This window comes from Mixophyes fleayi, chromosome 5 (assembly GCF_038048845.1).
Source record: "Mixophyes fleayi isolate aMixFle1 chromosome 5, aMixFle1.hap1, whole genome shotgun sequence".
Taxonomy (NCBI): domain Eukaryota; kingdom Metazoa; phylum Chordata; class Amphibia; order Anura; family Limnodynastidae; genus Mixophyes; species Mixophyes fleayi.
Genome location: NC_134406.1, coordinates 258,155,035 through 258,171,184, shown reverse-complemented (window position 1 = coordinate 258,171,184; position 16,150 = coordinate 258,155,035). Strand labels below are relative to the sequence as shown.

The window sequence follows — 16,150 nt, the reverse complement described above, 5'->3', positions numbered from 1 at the left end:
CAAAATAGAATCTACAAACTAAGCATTTGTGTTAGTGCTTCATTACCATACGTCTTTTAGACTGTAAGTTCTAAAGTGACTCCTCAACATGTACTTAAGTATAGTTTCCCGTATCCTTATCATATTATGTCCTGCGGTGGTCATTATGTCTCCCTGAATGTGCAACTCTGCAGAAAACTTTGGCACTATATATGTGTTAAAGGTAATACTGGGAATACTAATTCTAATAATAATTTTATTACATGATGACATGCACACAGAGGGCTGTCTTATGCAATTAATAGCCAGTTAAGTTTAGATGTGCTGTACCATGTATTTTGATACTGATCTGTTACAGAAAACATTCAGTATGGAGTAATTACCATTTTTTTTCCCGTGGCCTTATAAATGTGTGTCACAGACTTTCATATTTGAAATGTAATTAGACTTTTATGATACAATGTATTATAACCAAGAATATTCTATATTTCTATGACTGTGAAATGCAATTAACCTTTTATATTTGACAAAGCCATCAGGTGCAGGTTGTTCATCATTTGCAAATGTGGACTTGCACATAAAGAACTGTAATCTAATTGTAAAGAATTGGTTGTTTTACACAGAATTATTGGATTCTAACTCTCAGGTTTTTTTTTAAATTTGATCAATGTAAACGAGTTTTTCATTTCTTTATTTAAAGTGGTGGTCCCAAAACACACTAGAGCGTTTTTCCCACCTCTTTCCAGTTTTGGAATCAAAGTTTGCGGTAGTTTTGTGCCACAATCCCACTAAATAGCCCTCTTCAATAAATATAAACATATAGGACCTGTGTTATTAAAGTATGCGTACTGAGCGCATAGTGCGTTCGTTATATGCCGCACGTAAATCTGTTCTCCGTACTCACGAGCTCAACAAGGAACGGATCTCAAGATACGCGTGGTGATGGCTACCGGTGTAGTTTTAATCTGCTCTATAAGACCAGACACTGCAGGTTACGTACAATACCTATGTGGAATTTAAAATCTCAAAAGAACTTACAGGAAAAAAAAAATAAGCAATTAATGTTACCTGTCAATAATATAGAATTTATAAATGGAAATTAAAAAAAATAAAATAATAAAATTACAGTTTATATTTTTTTCTTTTGGAAAAACACTTATTGGGCTGTCCTTAATGTCTACTGTACATTACAGACAAAACTGACATCAATAGGAATCAGGACTTAGACTAGCACTGTAGCTGTTGCAAGAGATACGTCAGAAAAGCAAGTAACTTTGAGATGCCCAGAGACGTGGCTGCGTGCACTTGAGCTTGTCACGTCCTTACTGTAAATTGACTACGGCCAAACACCCCTTCTATGCCCTGTTCACTCCCCAAAATCATAGGCTGTAGTAAGTGCCCGTTGTGTCCACCGCGCACACAGCAGACAGGGCTGCGTTCACGGCCATAATCTTAGTTCTGGCCATACACTCAAAATCGGCAGATATGTGCCTTAATGACCCGGGCCCATAATGTCCAGAGAATAGGTATATAACTATGAATTGTATCTACAGACAGCAAAAAAAAATTGTACTGTTCAGTATAAAAATTAGGGACAGCTTCAGGGACAACAATGCTGTAATACCAGTGACTAATCCCTGGAAATTAGAGACAGAAACTATGATATTTGTGAATGATATTATTACCTCTTTCATAGGATTGAGCTATAATGTCGTTTAGGTGTAATGTACCTTGAAATGGAGTGAATTGAATATTTGTTTATAATGTTGTTGATTTGGAAATTCATGTGGATTTCAGAGGAATTACTTTGTTAATTCAGAATTTATTTGAAAATGGATAAAGATTAATCGAATTCTTCATTTTTTGGAAATAAATAGTGGAAACATAGCAGGGTTGCCCTAAATACTACCATCTGATTATGATTTACTGAAATATTGTCGGATGCTTGGCCAAGCTGAATGTAAATAAGCATATTATAAAAATACAATTTACATTCAACTCTACAGGAGCCCTAGAATGGTAACCAAAATTTACCATCATTTATCTTCCAGAAATATAGAAATACTGACATTCATGAGCTGAATTAACAATGTGTAACCCCTAAATTCACATTCACACCCGTAAAAGTGCAAAATATAGGGGGGTACCTAAATGTGCCGCCAAACTTCACAGTAAGATGGTATATAAGACAGGAACATAAAATAACAACAGGTGTGATGTGCATTTCTATATTTTAAAAAGTGGCTTATAAGATTTGCTCTATAATATAAACATGCCCACTCTCCTGGAATTTTTCGGGAGCCTCCCGAATTCTGGGTGGGTCTCACGGATTGCCAGGAGAGCAGATCAGTCTCCCACATCTTGCCCATTTCCTAGTGAAGTGGGCGGCATGGTGGCCTCCATGACTTGAATCGACCAAAATGACACGATAGGCGTCGGCCCACCCCCTCACTACTTGCATTTCACCTCCCCTCCGGGACCTTCTAAGGGGAGAAAAAAGAAGTTGCAAGTATGAATATAAACTTCTTGTTTAACTTCAACTTCTTTAACATCAAAATGCCTGGAAAATGTGATAAACTATCTGCTGCTAACATTAGCCATAACCGTTCATTAGGATATTTAAAGATGGGATCCAGTGGATTAGAGGAATACATTAAGGTGCAGAGTGAAATTTGCCAAAAACCTGAAAAATCACCAATGTAATAACTCAAGAAATATCCATGTGTCAAATAGTGATATACTTTGAAGCTGTTTATCCTGTTTCCTATCAGGGACAAGCTTGTCTTGTACTCAGTGCTAAAAGAAAAAAGCAAAATGAGCCAATTAGCAAAAAATATTATAGGTAAATAGAAAAATAATATATTTATGTGCCCAGAAAAATGCTGATATTATGCTAGGGCTCTTTTCATTGGCTGAAAAATAGTAACAAATCAGAGGAATCCAGATGAGGCGATCTCAGGCTTTGCCGCTATCAATCATTATAACTCATGCCTTATTTACTACAACTGTAATATGAATAGTGATGTTGTACGCCAGTCAGTAGTAGTTAAAGAACATCACATATGTTCACTTAATTAACACTATTATATTTTAATTTCTGACTGCTGCTGTTTGTTTCTGTTTAATGATGACATTATACATTAACTAATGTGCACGTCAATGCATGAAATTTAACGGGGTGGTTGAAGGATTAGGAGCAGCCTTCATGGCAAAACCAATTATCCATGTTGATGTGACCATGTCCCCTTTTGTGCATGTGCCGCTGTTTTGCATGTGTACATCCCCTGCATAAACCAATCCCAAAAGTAGACTCCTTTTGAGGCGTCTTAACTTATGGGCAAATTGGGCAGTTGCCCAGGGGCCCCACGAGCATATATTATTTTGGAGATTTATTCAGAACCTTCAAACCCTCTTTATTAGGTGAACTAATCACCTCGGTATCAGCTGTTATCTGTACATGCGATATTGCTGCTGCGAATACATATCTTGACCTTGACGAAAACTAATTGTACATGACACAAAAACACACATACATTTTGAAGCTGTAAAGCTATAATAAAGTTCTTCTAATATTTTAATAGTCCATGTCAGTTGTCTCCCCCCTACTACCTACTAAACATAAATAATGTAAGAAATGGAACGGAGCACAATGAAGTTTGAAAGCTTTTTATTTTTCAACTTCAAAGCTCATGTTATAGTGTCTGTCGTGAGCATAGAGAACTTACAGTTATTTATAAGGGTTAACCCATCATATAATTGTGGGGGATAAGGTCTAAATCATAATTGCAGTGTAAATATGGAATCCATTGATAAATTGAGCTACTAAAATGAAATGTGAAGTCACAGAATCTGTTGTGTGTGTATTCAGTGGCTCTGCACATCTCGGTGAAGATAGCAGTGTCACCTGTGGCAGCTTTAAAGTCCCCCGTGTTGAGGTATATCCTGGCCTAGAATGGAGTTTTGACTCCTGAATAGACTTTTAGGCACCGCTCAGCAAGGGTCTGGCTCAAGGAGACCATGTGCTAACTTGACTATAATTTATATAGACAAAAATAATTCAGTTTCAAATATACCACTTAAAATCAATAAAAGTAGTGATCAACCACATATTCTTCAATAGCATGATGAACGGCAGCTCATATGTCAAATTAAGAATTCTGCCAGAACGATAAGTTGAGGAAATGAGTATAAGCTCAGCTGATACCCTGTACCTAGGCCTGTTTAATATCAAAAGATGGGTAAATTCATAGTGGACACTCCATAGCAAAGTTAGGTCACATAGTAGAAATAGGTAGTAAATCAGGCAACATGCAAATGGTGATTGTAAAAAGTGTCACAGACCACAACCCCTGGAGGTGGGGAAAAGTCTAAAGGTGCCTTGAAAAAGCTGAGACTAGATATAACAAATTGTCAGCTTCTTGGGGATCAATCTAATTGAAGGACTGTCCATCTTTTCTGCCTAATCCCAGGCATACAGATTATTACATGTAAATTATGCTCTGTACTTTCATCCCATTTGTTTTTAAAACTGCTTGCAATTTTTTATTTGCATGTCAAATCTTTGTCTAATTGTATTTTATTATCTGTAAGCATAATACCTTTTGTATATTAAATCTAACAATTTTATAGTTCTATCCTTGTTGCTCTAAACAAACCCATTGCCTGTTTAGAAGAGAGAGATTGCTTGGCTGGGGTTAACTGTTTAGCTACCAGAGCACTAAGAGAGCACAGTTGGATAATTAAGTCATAGGTTTGCTACGGGCCTTATATGTAGCTGGTGGCAGTTGGCAGAGAGATGTGGAAGCGTGTGTCTATGTTGGGATAGGGACCAGTAAATCTGTAGCCTTAGAGAAAGAGGTGAGTGTGAAATTTGGGCTGAAATCTTGTATGTTCCCTTACAGTAAGCTTCCAAGTCACGAGTGCACAGACGGCGGTTTGTGACAGAGAAAGGGGTTCAGGAGCGGTTTCCTGACAAAAAAAGCGGTGACTGTATGACTGTTGGAATATTTAATAAGCTATCAAATCAGGGAGTAGCAAGAGGGGGCTTAATCCTGACAGTGTCCAAACATTTGTGTGATATAATCTCTGCTGTACAGCATGTTTTTTAATGTTTAAATACTGATTTTGTTGGAGGTACCAATAAATATAATGGGAGTGGTTGTGTAGGTAGGGCCCCAGTGCTCCGCTTTGCCCGGGGCATATAATGCTGTTAAGATGGTCCTGGACTCCCACATTGGCAAATATATAAGTAATAAAATGTTTCTGAAACTTATCAGACCTTAACATTTTTAGGATAAAGATGTAATCGAGAGTTACTTTCTCACACTAGACAGTAAGTTCCTGTCAATTATCCCAGTACTTAAATATATAGCAACGGCAAACAGAATGTCAAACCTCTCAAGTTCCCTCAATGTGTGGGAACTTTAACCTATATAAATGTTTTTCCTAGATCTTTTATAGAACGCGACAAATTTTTTAAGTTTTTTTAAGCTTCCCTTACTGTAATTCTCATTATTTTAAAAATTAATAACATACCATTTTGTACTAGCTAGTATGCGGTTTGAGCTATTTTGACTGTCAGATCTACATCTTAAGTTTTTTTGATATTCAGCAGCAGTTTGTCATGCAGTGTGGCATAATGAATGGGAAGGTTTGAATTTTGTTTGATGCTACTTTTGCCTTTAGAAATGCAGCGTTTACAAAGCACACATCAAACAGTATGAAAACAGGAAATCCACACTGTCAATTATATTTATGTCCATTATTTTTTATTAATATTTAACTATGTACCAATACGTGGCATGTTTACCTATTTTATTCATTTTTTTAATGAATTGCATTTGATGTTGTATTTATGTGAGTTTTAGACCCTTTGAAATATGAAAAGAGTGAAGTTATTTCATATGAGTAAAGATGGACATTTTTGAAAACACTGTTTAGCAAAAGTAGTATAAAGAGCAATTGTAACAAAAAAAAACAATACATACTTTGATGTAAAAATTATGGATAGAGCTTATATCTTTATCCAAACTATAAATATTCAGCTTTCAAAGATGTAATTTATTGTTGCGTAATTGAGCAACAATAGCAGGGAGGGAGCCATAAATACTGCATAAAAATATCAACTGAAAATTCATCTATCCATTTATCCACTGCAAAGTAATACAACCAAAATTGGAAAAAATGTACAAGTGGGAATGGCTTAATAAAAAAAAGTACAGCACAAAGCTTTATGTGATATACAGTATGTTTAACCATGATTATAGAGTGAGGAGGGCTATATTAGTTGACCTTGTAATAAATATAGTTTATCATCTTAGAAATTTAAAAACAATAAATTCAAAAAAATATTGCTGCTGCAGTTTAAATTTTCCCCAACAGGGGGCGCTATCAAGCTAAAGCATGGTTTTGGTACTGGCTTATTTCACTTGTGATGAGTCATAAATTATTTTAGAGCAAGACTTTAGACTGTAAGCTTATGATGTATATTTGGTATTGACAAAACACGGTGGCATAGTGGTTAGCACTTTTGCCTTACAGCACTGGGGTCATGAGTTCAATTCCCGAACATGGCCTTATCTGTGAGGAGTTTGTATGTTCTCCCCTTGTTTGCGTGGGTTTCCTCCGGGTGCTCAGGTTTCTTCCCACACTCCAAAAACATACTTATAGATTAATTGGCTGCTAACAAATTGACCCTAGTCTCTGTGTGTGTGTGTGTGTATTGGGGAATTTAGACTGTAAGCCCCAATGGGGCAGGGACTGATGTGAGTGAGTTCTCTGTACAGTGCTGCGGAATTAGTGGCGCTATATAAATAAATGGTGATGATGATGATGATGATCCTATACTAATATGCACCATCACTAAAATACTACCCCACCAAATGCATTTCCCAGAAGTAACTTTTCCTATAATAATAGGTGTATATTATTTGTACAAGATGATGTATATATATAAATATTATTTGTACAAGATTAGAAACTCACTTTCCATATGTAGACATGATTGTCATTAAGGAAAGTAAGGCAAAAAAAGGAATAACTGTTCTCCGGGACAAACCATGTTACAATACAAGGGGTACAAATTAGTTTATTATTTTGCACATTAGTTAAATACTGACAGTTTTTTCATCTAGCACGCAAATACTGGATAGCTTTATTTTTACAGTGAAATTTAAAGTTGATCTAAGACATGCCTTAACCTTACTATAAATGTGTCCCCACATTTTAAATTTACCTCCCCCTCCAATGCAACATGGTTTTGCCCAGGGGCAAAGTTACTTAATTTTTATGCTTAGCTCTTCTTAATGACTCTTTTTAGTTATGTACCAATATTATGCCAATGTTAGTATATTTTAATATACTATTATATAGTCTTTACCCTCTATCGCTTCTCTGACACTCATTTATCAATATTTTTCTGTAACGTGATTTACTTTGTGAATGTTGCTGTTAAGTTTTTTTTAAGTTTTTAAGTCTTAATTTTAAGTCTTTGCCTTTGGTGTCTCACTTTTTTTCAGTCTTATAACTATCATAATAAATGCAAGAACTGCAAGCATAGCAATGACTCAAGAACCATCATTTAATCCCACAAGATGTCATATATCTATGCCATTGTTAACTTCAATTTAGTCCTTCTCTCTCAACTTCTCCCCTATGATCACTGCTATCTAAAAATAAAAGTAATACTGTGTTATTGTCACATTCAATAACTAATCTTCTTCCTGACAATTCTGTTGCTACATCGGGTCTCAGCTAAAGGATCATAGTTGACGTTGTCCTGCTTTTCATGTGATGCGCTATAAAAGACCTGTCACTTTAACCCTCAAATGTCACCACAACATGTCCATGCCGTGTATACCGTATGACCAAGATCTCTACCTTACCTTGCTATTCCTTTACTAACAGCTAGCTGTTAATTGACCTTCACTATCTATCAATTGTTTGTCCTTGTATGGCGCTACGGATACTTTGTGGTGCCCTATAAATAAAAATGAATAATAATAACAATAATATATAAAAAATATAGTCCAGGGAAATATTATATAGCTATACAGTGTATATCTATCTATCTATATATATATATATATATATACTGTATAGCTATATAATATTTCACTGGACTATATTTTTTTATATATTATTATTATATTATATGAGTATATATATATTATATTATATGTGTATATAAATATATATATGTATATATATATATATATATATATATATATATATACACATATACACACATATATATATATATATATACAAGTTAACCCGTGCATGATACTCATGCATTCTAGTCAAATCAAGCTACTTAAGGTGTTAAAAAGGTTCTTGTCATGCATTTGGGCCTAGCCCAGGCCTCCTCAGGGGAAGAGTGTTACTTCCCGACGCAAGCGCCCTTTTTTAACGTGGTTTTGTCCACATGTCACCACCTCATCATTTTTCTCCATCACCTCATCCTTCATCTTCATCGCTACAGCCTTCATCAAGCTACTTAAGGTGTTAAAAACTCCCCACTGTCACCCCCCGGCAACCACCAACCACTCCCAACTGTCACTTCTCCTTCAAAAAATATATAGGTCAGTGTATAACTCTGCCCAGCAGGTGGCGCTGCAGCTTGTTTTGTTTTTTTTCACACACGCCACTAGGCATTTATATAGTAGAATATATATATATATAAATATATATATATATATATATATATATATACTGATGAGGACAGCAATCCCTGGAAGTTATATTAAGCACTGTATTATGACTATAGATAATATTTTTATAAGTGTAGGTGTGCTGAATTCAAACTATTTTAAGTGAACATTTGCTGAGTCATAGTTGTATTTTACACCTTATGCTATATCTGTGCTGTTGGTGAGATTACCAGTTTTTGATATGTTACCCATCCAAGGCTTTAATATTGTATTTATGTTTCTGAATTCAACATAGACACGAATAAGGAAGTATTGATACCCACGATGATATATCTGTTACTTGCATTGATTTACCACCTTTAACCTTTTGACCAATATGATACATGTGTTAACGGTAATGCTTTTAATGATTTAAATGTCTACATCCAGTTACTTGTCTGATGTGTTCTGACCACTCCCCCATGTGTAGTTAGTGCGTGTTCTATATCAACACTATTCGCATGCATGGTAAAAACAATCCTCTATTCTAAGTAGCCTGTAACATGTGTAGAACCCATATTTAATCCATAAGGCATTGACAATATGGTACTGTTAATATGGTATTTAGGATATGTATATTTGACTTAAGGAATTCCATCACCTATTGTTGCTCCAGTCACTGGGAATAATAGTGTTTCCGGAAAATTGTATATATTATATCAGCCTTATATCAGCTATACATAAATCATAGGCAAACCGAGGGGGGTTCCCTACTGCCTGGAAACCCCCTCCAAGTCTGGGGCACTGTATAATTGAGGTGGCTGGACCCTGCCCCCGCTTCACACGGCTCTGTTTGAAAAGAGAGAGCTGCGTGCACCTAACAGTAGTGCACGCAGCATTGCCCATGTATATTATGGGGATAGGGAGAGTTGGAGAACAGTCAAGCACTCTTCAAAATTATAGCCACAACCACATGCATGCTGGTCACGCCCACTGGCGGCATGGTGTGGAAACCCCCCTCTGCAAATCCTGCATTTGCCCCTGTAAATGGACCTCATTGGCACAGTATACATATGAGCAATTCACTGCTTACTTCCCCTGCTGCCCCTAGAGTATTACCACCAAGAAGTTTTCTTCTTGACCCCTGGGAGGACAATCCCTCATGGTATTGCTTCCATTAAAATCCTGTTTTAGTCAGTGACACTACCCACGTCCTCATGCTTGCTGTTCACCTTACTATCAGTCATCGTTTAGAATTGTATTAGAGAAGGGACCATGACCTATTTTTTTTCCTCTTAGGGAGGTTTGCTTTAGTTAAACCTGGAAAGATAAAACTACTTTTGTGCCAGACATTTTAACCGAACTGTATACTTAACATGAAAGGAGATTATGCTAATGAAAACATCACTCTTTTGAAACTTTCATCTTTTTTAGGGTTATCAAATATTCAAGACAAAGTGTTATATGAATTAGGTTAAGACTATCAAATCAGTGTTTAATGCGTGAGAGAAAAAAGAAAAAAAAACAGCCCAAACTAGCCTAGCAATATTAACAAGTTTTTAATACTTCAATATCAAAGACAGCTATATTAAAATACGTCTTTTGTCTGCTCCTGGACATAAAGATAATTTAGCTATGTATGTCAGAGGAAAATAACAGCAGTGTCCCAGAACAACTTTTTAGAATTACTCTTTTTTTTATGCAATGAATAAAAGTAAAATATTCAAGAATGCTTGGGTAATTAGATTGAATATTGTAATTAAATGCATTAACTATCAGTCCTGAAAATAAAATGACCTAAAAGTAATCATATAAATAAATAAGGGTTTTATTTAACTTAAAAGGGAACTATGGGACTTCAGCAAATTCTTCTTCTTCTTCTTCTTCTTCTTCTTCTTCTTCTTCTTATTATTATTATTATTGTTATTCCACTTACTGCTGTGTTGTGATGAAAAATAAACACGGTGTCTGCAACACATAGTAAAAAATTTTAAGGTCTAGCCTACTTACTTGTGAGCTGGAGATTTCACTCAATAGGCATCAAGTGAAATAGGAAGCATAGCAGTCTTCCTTCCTTTCCCTTATTACAAAACAAAGGACTTGCCTGGCAGGCAGGACTCTTAGTTATTAGAGATGCTTGAACCATTTTTAAAATGTTCTCGAGCTAATTTGTCAAATCTCCACTGATATCCCCCAATAGCTTTAGACGTATGTGTAACAAGGTCTTGAAATGCTCTCAGTATACATTTAAAACATTGATCGAATATTGAACGCTATGATTAAGGGTGCTCCAGTATTACATGGGGACACAGTGGAGGTTTAATTATTGTCACCTCTTTTGGCCTCATTATTACCCTACCAACCATTGATTGAGATTCTCTAGATGTTTTTCTGTAAATATTATATCAATTAAGACCACGTTTGATGTAAGTGTAGTATGTGCTAAGCATACAGGTAACACATTGGTTATATGATGTCATAATCACCCAAATTAATATCAGGGCAGTCATTGGATGGGCAGACTGGGAGATAGCCATAGAACCCTAAGCCACACGGGGGCGGGGGCTAAATTTCTTAATTTCTCAACTTAAAATTAGTTAAGAGTTATTTATTTGCAGCTCCTGCTACTGAGTTATCTGTCCTTCCCATTTCACAACACTTTTTTTCTCCTTGGGAAACTGTACAGCTATTAGCAAGTTGTATCACTGGATGATAGCTGTTTGGGTTCCTGTCCTACACTGAATTGCAATTTAATGGCGAAGTTCAGTGCAGAGCAGGAAATGGCACAATCAACCAACGACTGATAAGTGCTGTGAATGGGAGCTTGTGGGAGGAAGTGGTATACATAGTGATTGTTGGTGGGAGAAGCCAAGGAGAGTCAGTAGGTACTATACGTTGGCATTATATATGCGTATGCATATTAAACTTGGCACCAGATGGGGCTTTCCATATTAGACCGGGAATCATACATGACTGTATTTTAGACTTCAGATATGACTCTGAACATTAGACTTGCTGTCGGATATTGTTCTGTAAATTAGATTTGGCCACAGTTACGCAGTAAAAATGGAAATAATTTTTTTCTCAGGCGCAGAATAGACAATACTATAAACTCACTCCTTCCCATCAAATTCTAGAATAGTTGAAACTAAATATCTATGTGTAAATGGCTGCCAGATATTCTCCTTCCACAAAGAACAAACCTAATAAAATAAACTTTCAGAGTGATCTAAATCTACTGTAAATAAATTGGGAACACAGAGAACAGACAAACATGGAAGCCATAGAAAACCAATCTATAGAGTAAATTAAGTGTTTATTTCATTCACTAATAGTATAAAACCACTCTAAATATGTAAAAAAACATATAATCTCCCAATGGCTCCAGTTATGGCTGTTCATATTAGACTTGGCATCAGATTTGGCTATGTACAATAGACTTGACACCATATAATGTCCTGTGTATTCAACGTTGAACCAGATATGGCTCTGTTTATTAGACTTGACACTTGACAACTATCTGCATATTGGAATAATCACAGATTTAGCTCTACCTATTAGACTTAGCACTAGCTACGGCTGTGCTGTGTTCTCCATATTAGACCTTGTACCAGCTATGGTTCTACACATTAGACTTGACACCATATATAGGTCTGCATATTAAACTTGGCAACAGATATGTCTCTGAATAGTAGACCTGACTCCAGATATTGCTCTACTTGTTAGACCTGACACCAGATATAACTTTACACATTAGACTTGGCCCCTAATATATGTTTGATATAGCTCAACTGTGTATAGTTTAGTAAATAATATAATAATAATAATATAATAATATATAGGAAATAATAACTGATGATGATGATGATAGTTTGGCACTGACGTGGCTCATTATACTCGGTATCTGATATTTTGTGTACTTGCCACCAGACATAATTCAGCCTTTTAAAACTGGCTGCAGATAAGGATTATGACAGCTTGTTTTGGAGTTCCACTGCTTATAATGGAAGTACCTCCATCGTTTGTCCTTCTAGATGTTTACTAAACAGTAGCTGAACAAGACATATCTTGACAGCTCTAGTTCAGTAACTATAACAATGAGGATTTGCGAGGCACTGAGGGGAAACTTTTAGGTGCAATTAGTTACTGATAACCTTCTATTTTTAATTTTCAACACACCTTGGGCTAGATTTACTAAGCTGCGGGTTTGAAAAAGTGGGGATGTTGCCTATAGCAACCAATCAGATTCTAGTTATCATTTTGTAGAAAACACTAAATAAATGAAAGCTAGAATCTGATTGGTTGCTATAGGCAACATCCCCACTTTTTCAAACCCGCAGCTTAGTAAATCTAGCCCCTTGTCTCATAACTGCATTGTGGAAGTGGGTATAGTTAAAACAAATAAAACAAAATCAAAGCAATGGGGGATGTACAGTAGGGGGTAACTTTTTTGCAATTCTAGGGCAACATTGTATATTTGGTATAACCCGTTGCAACATAGACGTAGTTAAACAATTTAGGGTGAAGATTTTAAATATTCCCGGAGCAGCAGTTTTGGTTCTAGACGATTGAGACCTCCTCTGGTTGGTTTACTCTATTAGAACATTAGTTAAAGCTACAAAATGTTATTAATTTCTAAAACTCCTAATTATTATAATTAAAACTGAGGAAATTACCTATGCTTGATATTATAACATAAAGGTTTAAAAAAAAGAAAATTTCCAATTGTCTACAGACTAATCAAATGATGGTAAAATATATGGCTATGACATACAATTGCAGTGTGAGGGAACAATGCAATAGGCTATTTAAAAGAAATAATATTAGCATTTTTTGGTAGAACTCTCTTTTATGATCTTTATTATTGCTATTTTCATTTATTTTTCAGCAATCATTTCCTTTGGCAACAAAATATTTATATTTTCCTATTTAAGCAACAGCGTAGATAGTATAAATGCTTTCACAGAACAGAAAATTAACAATATGTTAAAAAAAAGTTAAATGTGTCTGCTGAACATATGTGTATTTTCTAAAATGTTTATCCACAGAGGGAATTTCAGATTACGGAGTGGTGTAAAATGTTTAAATTATTGAGTAATGACTTGAAAACATTTGTAGATTATCAACAATTTAAAGACAACAAAATTAATTGAATTTAAGTGCAATTTTATGAATAGCATCATCACCATTTATTTATATATAGTGCCACCAGTGTTGCAGCGCTGTACAGAGAATATTTGTCATTCATATCAGTCCCTACCCCATTACAGTCTAAATTCCCTAACATACACAGACACAGACATACAGGTGAATTTTGTCAGCGGCCAATTAACCTACTAGTATGTTTATGGAATATAGGCTGGAAACCAGAGCAAAATTGCTAACTACTGAGCCACCGTGCTGCCCATGGTGGCTAAGTGGTTTTATTAAATTACACAAGAGATATGGCAGATTTTATGTTCTATATTGAGCAAAAGTAGTCAAAGGTCAAAAAAAGTTAACATTATAATACTGTTTATCAGGCCATGACTAATGTAGAGTTGGAAAGTAAATAATAGAAAACTTATATACATACACTAGGTCTCATGTAAAGTTGCACGCAATATCTGTCTAAAAACGCAGATAGAACTTTAGTCCGTAAGAAGACACCTCTTACACAGATATGTTGAGCCGTATGCATCTCAGCTGATCATCATTATCATGGAGGTTTAACGTAGCGTTGTGTAGAGAAGAAACACAATGTGGCAATCATATAGATGTGGTGATGCTCTGCGGGTAACGCTTATATGCAATCTTATGCAATTACCTTCAAACGGTAGTGAGTGCGCTCCCAACTACCGTTATGATGGGTGTTTGGATCCTGTGCGTGGTCTTGTTGTGGTCAGCGGGTGTGATGAAGATCTGTCTGGTGACCGTATAGAGGACTGGTACCGCGGGTGTCTTGGTGAGTCAGGCAGACACCCGCGGTACCAGTAGATTGCATATAAGCGTTACCCGCAGAGCATCACCACATCTATATGATTGCCACATTGTGTTTCTTCTCTACACAACGCTACGTTAAACCTCCGTGTCTACACTATCTAGACTCCCCAGGAGAGGAGTTGAAGAATATAGAGACATAATTTGTGCATATATATGCTTATATATGTTCATTTTGTTTAGCTAAACATATCATTTCTGCCTTTTCTGCCTATTTCCGCTTATGTACTAACATCTGCATGTTTGCCTATTGCTCCTAATCACAGTCAAGTCCATTACAACCTCCAGTCCATACCCAAAGTGTCCCACTAATATACTTGAGCGCGAGGTGAAACCATCCTTTCCATTAATCCACCAGGAGTTCGGTTAGCTCCTCCATACCTAGCTGCTCGTATATTCGGTTGCCTCAGTGCTCACACCCCATCCACTTTTTACATCATCATTATCAGTTTATATCTTACATCAGTGGTCAAGCATACGCTAGTTTCTCGTCTCAGTCTAAATAAGTCGCGCTTACACCAATATGCCCATAATGTATTTTACCTATGCTTATACGCCCCCTTCTTCCCTCATTTTTCTTCTTCAATCGTATGGGGCCGGAAACGCAAGATGTGACTCATTCTTCATAAGGTTGCAACAATAACTTGTGGGCATGTGCAGAAGTAAAAAGCATATTATATGCAACATCATCATCAGCTATTTATATAGCACCACTAATTCCGGAGCGCTGTACAGAGAACTCACTCACATCAGTCCCTGCCCCAATGGAGCTTCCAGTCTAAATTCCCTAACATACACACACACAGACTGAGAGAGACTAATTTTATAGCAGACAATTAACCTACCAGTATGTTTTTGGAGTGTGGGAGGAAAGCGGAGCACCCGGAGGAAACAAAGGGGTGCAAATTAGTTTATTATTTCACACATAAATAAAATACTGTCTGTTTTTTCATGTAGCACACAAATACTTGATAGCGTTAGTTTTCAACTGAAATTTAAAGTTGATCTAGCACATGCCCTACCCCAACTATAAATCTCTCCCCATATTTTAAAGGTACCTCCCGTTCCAATTCAATATGGTTTAGCCAAGGTGTAGATACTCTTTTTTTTGCTTTGCGCTCCTTATTGACTCAGGCCTAAGATACGCAGACATCATTTATCGTGATTCAGCTTTAAGATTCTAATGAAAGATTAGCATTTACAAAACAATGCAGCATTGCGTGATGGTGAGTTTATATAGAGCAATCAATTTAATAAAGCCTGACTTTTATTTGTATGGGCTGATGTGTAAAAATCTAATTATATTTTATTGTCCCACAAGTCATTTCCAATTTAATTTACCCTCTCACATTTGGAATCTCTATACTATTTTCCCTCCTTCTGAAATATTCTAAAACATTTTTAGAAGGTTTCATTGACCCCTTAATTAGAGAAACCAACAATGAGAAGTAAAAAAACCAATAAAACTGAATTTCACATATTTTAATTCACATCTAACTCTGGAAATAGTATATTTCATAAAGAAATGAAGACTTCATTTTTATTTCCCACTCTCAAGCAAT

At 36.0% G+C, this 16,150-nt stretch overlaps 1 protein-coding gene across 1 annotated transcript in view; it reads left to right on the top strand.

The window, feature by feature from the left end:
- Positions 1-16,150, top strand: part of CSMD3 (CUB and Sushi multiple domains 3) — an 853,424-nt gene that overhangs the window by 22,554 nt on the left and 814,720 nt on the right. The gene's annotated exons all lie outside the window — the stretch shown is intronic.